The sequence below is a fragment of the Solanum verrucosum genome, unplaced genomic scaffold, assembly GCF_900185275.1.
Source record: "Solanum verrucosum unplaced genomic scaffold, falcon-dt-bn FXZP01000108.1, whole genome shotgun sequence".
In the NCBI taxonomy this organism is placed as follows: domain Eukaryota; kingdom Viridiplantae; phylum Streptophyta; class Magnoliopsida; order Solanales; family Solanaceae; genus Solanum; species Solanum verrucosum.
Window position 1 is genome coordinate 5,689,838 of NW_026020274.1, and position 9,012 is coordinate 5,698,849.

Sequence of the window (9,012 nt, forward strand, 5' to 3'; positions counted from 1 at the left end):
TTTGTACATTCAATGTACTGATGCCAGTTGGCCTGCATCTTATTATGATGCAGACGCATATATTCAGGATCAACATCCAGCGCCTCATTGATCCAGTTTAGCACTCATAGTCAGTTGGTGAGCCTCCTAGCTTTTCGGAGGATGCTTTTATTGCTTTTAGTATTTTTGTTCATTAGGATGTCGTGGGTCCTTTCCCAACGTCCATATCAGTTGTTTAGAGACTTCATAGACAGAGTTAGTGATGTTAGTTCATGAATCTTTACTTTCCCTTTTCAGTTAAGTTGAGGCTTGAGTTGCCACTTTGGCAGTGAATGTTATTTATTGAGCAGTTTAGTTTTTCTTTTAAAGTATAATTATCTTGAGTAAAGTCTTCCGCTGAGTAAATAAGCTAGACCAAGGGTTTGCTTAGGGCCATCAATGGTTCTCGAGTGTCAGTCCCGCCCAGGGTGTAGGCTCGGGGCGTGACAGAAATATAAGGAAATCTTATTCCACAAGAAAAATGTATTAAAATTTAAGGATTTTTTTTATTAAAACCTTATTCCAAAAGGAAAATGTATTAAAATTTAAGAAAAAAGTATTAAAATATAAGGAAATAATTTAATTTTAATTGAAAAAGAATCCTTATTGGAGGTGAGATTTGAACTTGGGTTACTGAACATTTATGTTACTTACGCATGTTTATTTACTTACAAACTTCAAGAAGGCAAAATAATTATAGAAAAATGAAACCGCTCATGTGGGGAATCGAACTGGGGCAGCAAGTGGGCTTGTGACAGCTCTAGTCATCTCCACTGTGGGTTACTTTGTTATTTCAGGGTGTCCTAAATACCATATATACCAATATAAGTCAAAATTGTACGCGTATATATCGTATAATTTTTCGACGAAGGGTGTCCAATTGGAAACCCTGGGGACAAGGTGGCTCCGCCCCCGTACGGTCTGTTTAGGGGAGTGGTCCAACTGTTTAAGGGCTGCCAGGGGAGGAGTCCACCTGGACAGACCCCTAAACGGTCTGTGAAGTCCTAGATGTCCCGTTTAGGGGAGGATGCCTAGCCATCCAATGCTGCCAAGGGGTCTCCTGGATGGTTCCCTGAGGGTTCGTCCGGACCGTCCAACCATCCGTTTAGAGTACCTCGTCAGTTTTCAAGTTAAGGTCAACTTTAAACAACCATAACTCTTAGCATATAATGAATTAGGTGGCCCATGGCTCATTAAATTAAAGATCTTTGAGTCCTCTTTCCAATGCCATTAAGTTTGCCTCATTTCGAGTTTGAAGTAAAAAGTTATGCCCGTTTAAGTAAAGCCCTATTGGGCAGGTGAAGCTTCACAGCTGGCGATACGACCCTTGAAGTGCTTCACGGTCCGTGAAGCCTTAAACGGTCCGTGAAGTCTCCCTTTTAAGGTACTTCGTTAGTCTTTTAAGCTGAGGTCATTTTGGTCTTTCTGATATGCGTTTGGTACTTAAATTACGTCTTTTTAACCCATATTCTAAGCTTAAACCACAATGTTTTACACCTAATTAAGGGCTTAAAAAGTGTTAATCAATTCTTTTACGTTCATTAACACTTCAATACATTAGAGCAAGGTTCCAAGAGGATAAAAGCTAGGGTTTCGAGTGTTCTTTGAGTTTCATCATTTCGCCAAGAACTTTGTTCTTCCATATATGAAAGGCTATCATAGTGTTGGACTAGTTCGTTCTCACACCCTACATCTACTTTCTAATCAGTAAAAGAGTAATCTAGGGTTCTATCCTCAGATTTTAGTATTCTTGAGATAAGTTGATATTGAGTTCTGAATTCTTGAGTTGTTGATTATTGAATTCCTATTTCTAATCATTGAATTGTCATACGTTGTGTATTGTGATTATTGAGTTGATCGTTCATGACTATTTTCTAGCATGAACACTATTCTTGAGTATTTGGTAAATTCTTATTGAGAATTTTTAAATAAAACATTATTGTTTAAACTGAGTTTTGAGGATGTAAAGAGCAGTTTGCGAAAGAGTATAAGGGACTTGAGTATTTCCCAAATGTTTCATTTTTAAATGAAGATATATAATAGACTTTTTTTTTGAGAAAAGTTAAAAGAGTTACCTCTTAATGAGGCTCCTTTTGAGTAATTATCTCAACCCAGGATGTACTTTTACATAGAGCAAAGAGAAACCTTATTTTCTAAATAAGAAATGAGTTTCATAGATATTTTACAACAGTACCTCTTTTAAGAGGATAGTTTGAGCAATTACCTCAAACTAGAGAAAGAGAATGTTTTTATACATTTGTGCAAAAGTATATAATATTATGAGTAGTATTGAGCACCGATATAGGGGAGAGTTCAGAAAACTCACAGCCCCCATAAAACATGTCTTGCCAACATGGGTACAAGATCATACTTTTTAGACGAATCCTTAGTGCCTTCGAGTAGACCTTAGTTGATCCACTTAGTTGAGGTTTCCTATATTCCGACATGATATAGGATAGATTTGGAAGCGTGGATAAGACGTTGTATCATCACGTAGCTTATAGTGATCGTTGTCAGTTAGAGAATCTTCCAATAATGTTAAAGTGTATTCTTATATATCACTTATTATGTTGAGTTTCAAATATGAGTAAGTAATTTTGTAAAGTTTAAATGATTTCATTCCTTTAATTCTTTACATTCAGTTGAGTTTATGCTATATCTATTGCAGTCCTTTCATTCAGTTATTTCACTTTGGCTATATTACATGCTCGTACATTCAAATGTACTGATGTCATTCGACGTGCATATTCGTATGACACAAATACATGTGTTCAGGATCATCAACAAGCATTCTGTTGAGATCACTCTACACTCTAGATAGTTTTGGTGAGCCTCCTTGCATTACAGAGGACTTCACATTTACTTTTAGTTTAGTTGATTTTAGACGTCGTGGGTCTTGTCTCGACATCTATCTTAAAGATTAGAGTCTTCATAGATAGATAGAGTTGAGGAGTATTTCAGTATTTACTTTTCCTTGAGGTGTTTTTGCAAACTATTATACTTATGTTATTGAGTATTTTACAAACAATTTGAGTCGAGTTTTACTTTGAGTTTAAATGTTCAAAAATTCTATTCTAAACCTTTTATTGCTTAAGTAAGACTTCCTATAAGTAGTCAGTCATGAAAAAGGTTCGCTTGGGGACCAATAATGGTTCTTGAGTCTTGGTCACGTTTATGGTGTAGTCTCGGGGCATGACATGAGTATGAACACATAGATGTCCCTTTTGTTTAACTACTTGGGCATTTGTTTGCCTTCTCGGGTAAAAATTGTAAATTCATTATGTCACACCCCAAGCCTACACCCTGGGCGGGACTGGCACTTAAGACCCATTTCTGGCCCCAAGCGAACTCTTGGCCTGACTAGACTCTCAGTTGAAGACTTTATGCATTAATAAAAGAAATCAAATGCACTTAAATCAACTTTCTCAAAATAAATTAGAATATTTTAGGAATAAACATTCAGCTAGCCGAAGTGGCAACTCGAGTCTTATAACAAACAACTAAAATTCAAAGACTAAAGAACCTTTGCTATCTATCTATGAAGTCACTAAAACTATGAGGGATGTCGGGACAAGACCCCCGATCATCCTAACAATTGAAAATGCTAAAGCAATGTAAAAAGGGATCCTTCGGAAAGCAATGAGGCTCACCAAAATGACTCTGAATGCTCAACTGGATCAACAAAGCGCTAGATACTGATCCTGGTTATCTATATCTGCATCATAAATTGATGCAGGCCAAATGGAATTAGTACATATTTAATGTATGAGCATGCGAGGGGAAAACTAAACATGACATAAGCTTGAACTAAAAATCCGAAAGGAACACTTACCTCAGCTTTACTCGACTCAAGGATACTTAACTCAATGCAAAATTTACCAACAATAAAGATGCAATTTATATAAAGCATTTAAACAGTAGGTAGCAACTCAATGTATTGAAAAATACAATAACAACTCAATATATATATAATAAAGTATAATATAACTCTGTGGGAGTTTCTCTAACCGACGACCATCACTATGAGCTATGTGATGTTACAACGTCTCGTCCACGCTTCCAGAACTTTCCTATAACTTGTTGTGATATAGAACGCCTCAACTAAGTGGATCCACTAGTCTATGCTAAAAAGCATTAAAGAATCATCTAAAAAGTATGACCCTTTCTACCCTCGATGGCTACATGGTTTATGGAGACTTGAGTTATTATGAACTCGTCCCCATATCGGTGCTCAATACTACTCCCAAAATATACTCAGCTCATACGTTTAAAAACATAAATCTTTCTTTGTGGTTTGAGGTTATTACTCAAAAAGCATATCTCTTAAAAGAGATGGAACTCAAAACTACTCATGAAAACTCATTTGGGAATAGTGTTTCCTCTCATTTTAAATGTGAAAAATATTTACTCTTTGGGAATACTCAGTTCCCATATAATGTTTTAAATAAGATGAACTTCACTCTTACTCTTGCTTAACTCAATGCTCAAGTCTTAAAACAAGTTTAAAATATTGTAGAAAGACTTCTTAAAATGACTCGAAGAACTCTCAAGACTTGACTCTTAGTTCTACCTTGAATTTGAATTTATGGATTCAAGGTTATGATTCATGTTTACGGATGATTTCTAGATATTTAGAAGTTATTTAGAGTAGTTAGAATCGATAGGGAGTGTTAGTACATTTTAGAAGGACTTAGACGGGCTAAACACCAGAAAAAAGGTGGGGGCAGACGTCCTAGGTGCACTGCTGGCTCTGGACGCTAGCCCCTAAAGTTCAGAGGCTCAATCTTGGCGCACTGCTAGCATGCCATGCCAGCCCTGTTGGTGCATCAGTGGTGCGTCGCGCCACCCCTCCCCTAGTTCAATCCGACAAATTTTTATTCCGGTTTTTTTAATCTTAATTCGACTAAATTTGATTTTTTTTCTCAATTTATTTTTAGATTCAGATACCCAATACATGTACACAAGAATCTAATCAAACACAATTCTAAAATCGACATGATTTTCTCAAGAACTCATCAATCTCATCCCAATCTCAAGAACAAAAGTCAATTTCAAGAACACCATTCAAGAATATCAACCTTCAACTTTCTAGAAAGAATTTAACACTGAAATTATTATGATTGACACTTGGGTGAAAGAACCCAATGCTATGTGAACTTACATACCTCTTTAGGGATCAACCCTTGGCGAAACAACTTCGATTCCGCAAGAAATCTCCAAGAACTCCTTAACTTTTCTCCTCTTTTCTCCTCTCTTCTCTCAAAGCCCTAGCATAATTATGATGGTGTAAACTGAAAAAAATCAGTTTAGACCCCTAATTAATTACTAAAAATGAAATAAATTAATTGGGTAATGAAAAGACCAAAATACCCCTCTTAAATCTGGGTGACTTTCCTTATCGGACAACCCAACTTCAAACGGGCATATCTCCTTCATACAAGCTCGAAAACTAGCAAACTCGGAGGTGTTGGAAAGATAATTCAATGACCTTTCATTTGATATCTTGTATCCCACCTAACTCATCTTGTACTAGGAGTTATGGTCGTTTAAAGTTGACCCAAAACTCATACTTAACATAACTTGCCAAATTTCAGATTTTCATTCTTTCCAAAAATGGTTCTGTCTAATTTTATCTCTTTCAAATAGCGGGGTGTTACACATTAATCTCTTTTTTTCACGTGCTAATTATTGTAATAATTCAAATTTCTTTCAAATGAATTAAATTTCAATGAATTGTTACCGGAAGAGAAGGATAATATTTCAAATTTACATGAATTATTGTGCTTAAAATAAATTGTCATGCCAACAAAATGTAAAACTAGGATAATAATTATTGATTTTAGCGATATTTTTTATTTATTATCATTTATAGAAATACATAACAATATTATGTTAAATCTGCAATATGTACTAAAAGTGAATTATATATGCAATATATATGTATTATAACTGTTTTTTTAAAAAATATAATATGCTTGTTTGGTAAGAAATTGACACATTGAATTATAAGTGTATTAAAATGTGTGATAAATGTATTATCTATCAATAAAACTTGTATTATATGTGAATAATAAATTGTTTTTTGTAATATGTATTAAAACTGCATTATAAATGTATTAAAAGTGATCAAGTGAATTTTTTTTTATTGCTATAAATGGTAAATATTTTCTTAATATAGTATATTTATGTAAGTTTCCCAAACTTTAATACCTCGAGAAATTAATAGCATGTCGTATATGATATTCATTTCTTTCTTTCGCACGCAGACAATTTCACTAGTATCTATGTACAACTGCAACAAACTTCTATACAACTTAAGAAGATCAAATACACTTTATTGTAAGGACGCTAATTCTACAATTCGCAAATCAAATCATGTATACCATGCTTAAATTGTGTTAAATAATTCATAGTCAGTAGCAGGGGTGTTCACAGATCGCTTTGGGTCGGTTATTGACTAAAATCCAAATTAAACCACTTTAACCAGTTTTTAAATTATTAAAATCAAACCAGATCAAATATAATATACATTTATTGGTTTGATTATTATTATTTTAGTTAGGTTTGGTTAAGTTATTCAGTTTTAACCATACACAATTTTTTTTTTAAAAAAAAGATTCATTCAAAAGAGGGGGAAAATGACAACAATTCATATAAAACGAGAAATAGTTAGAATGATTAGCATTACAAAACTTTTAATCACTGAATTTATTGTGAATAAAACTTCAAAATTCACCATTTTGACCTAGAAGAAAGAGACAATGACATTCCTAATCCCACAAAAAATTATCATAGACACTCATACGTGAAACCGATAAGATAAATGTTTTCGTTTCGGATGTTTTTGATTTTATAAATAAATATTAATGAATACATATATAAGATATTTCAAATTGCTTATAAAAATAATATATTACCTGTGTATAATAATAAAACATATGTATATAATTTATTAGTTCAGTTTGATCGGATTATTTCTTCGATTTTAAAAATTAACCAAAACCAAAATCAAATCCAAATCAAATACTTTTGATTTTAAAAAAATCTAAAACCAAATCAAACCCAAATAAAGTCGATTTATTTAGTCCATTTGATTCGACATTTTTGATTTAAATCTATTTTTATCCAAATCTTGATCACCCCTTATCAGTTGTACAAGTATTATAAAGACACATTTTTTTAATTATTATACAAGTATGGATACATTTTGAAGGACAAATAAACTCACGTATATCATGCATAAATGCTTCTAAATAATTCATAGTCAGTTGTACAACTACTATAGATACTCACATTTTGATTAGGGTAAAACAACCCACACTTGGTGTATACATCAACCAATACATGCATGCTATGTGTTTGAATTTATAGTTTATTTTACTAAAACTTAGTTAATTAACATGTGTTTTACTTCATTAAATAACGTAGCCATGAAAATTGCATTAGTTTGGTGTGGGTAAGTTTTTACCTTTTGATAGTCCTGTAGCTTGTTGGAAGGAATACATTTTGAAGGACAAATTAACTTTTATATATTATGCTTAAATTTTGTTAAATAATTGATATAAGCTAATTATTTATATGAATTTTATTATGGATATACATTTTGATAGACATTTATGAAGGACAACTTATACAGTTATACACATTCTAAATATTATGAAGGATAAAACAATTATGTATATTGTAAAACCCCGAATTTTTTTTGAGCCAAGACTCGAACCATCCTTCGTTGTGAGTAGAATTTTACCGAGGAATTTAAAAATTCTTGAGTGTTAAGGTCACTAGATGTAGCACCTGGAGTTCCAAAAATACTAAAGAGAGTTCATTCAAGTCATTCCTAAGTTTTTCTAAGTTTTGGGTCAACTTCAAACGACCATAACTTTCTGTACAAGATGAATTAGGTGGCCCATAAGATATCAAATGAAAGGTCTTTGAATTATCTTTCCAACGGCACCAAGTTTGCTAAGTTTTGAGATCGGCTGAGTGAGATATTCCCTTTTGAAGTCAAGCTGTCCAGTTAAGGAAAGTTACCCGGAAATAGTAAGAGGTATTTTGGTCTTTTCCTTACCCAATCAGATTTAATTCATTTTTAGTAAGGTTTTAAGGGTATAATCCGATTAGGTTCAGTTTTATAATCCTAATATACGCCTAGGGTTTTAGTTGATAGTTCAAGAAGAGAAAAGAGGAAAGGATCAAGGCGTTTGTCGAGGTTCTTGCGTTTTGTTGTGGATTTTCACCATGGGTTTGATCCCTAAGAGATATGTATGTTTCCATAGTGTTGGGTTCGTTCACCCACACGCCAAAAATGATTTTCATATTCAAATTCGTCTATAAAGATTGCAAGATTTAAGTTCTTGATAAGTGTTCTTGAAGTTTCATGCTAAATCCTTGCATACACACAGAGTTGACAACATGTTTTTAAACATTTTGTTTCTTTATATTGCACTTGTTTTAAATTGCTTTATATTGAAATGAGTTCAATCATATTGAGTTGAGTATTCAAAGTTGAGTACCCAGAGTCGAATATCATATCTTTGAGTTGAGTATCTAATCTCTGAGTTGAGTATCTTATCCTTGAATACTTCTGAGTTGAGTAAGTTGAGTAGTTTTAAGTATATTTGAGTTGAGTAAGTTTGAGAAGAGGTAAGTATGTTTCCTTTTTATTAAGTTTCAAGCTTATGTTTTTGCTTTAGAATTCCTCGTACATGCTCATACATTCCACGTACTGAGCCATTTGACATGCATTTTCTTATCATGCAGACACAAGTATTCAGGATCATCAACAGGAGCTTCGTTGATACATCTGAGAATTCGAGTTAGCTATGGTGAGCCTCCTTGCTTCCGGAGGTCTTCATTTACCTTTCAGTTTAGTCAGGATGTCGTGGGTCTTGTCCCGATTCCATCTTTATCAGTTAGAGGCTTCATAGATAGTCAGTAAAGTTGAGAAATCTATATTATTCATTTATTTTATTAAATGTTTTAAAAGACTTAAGT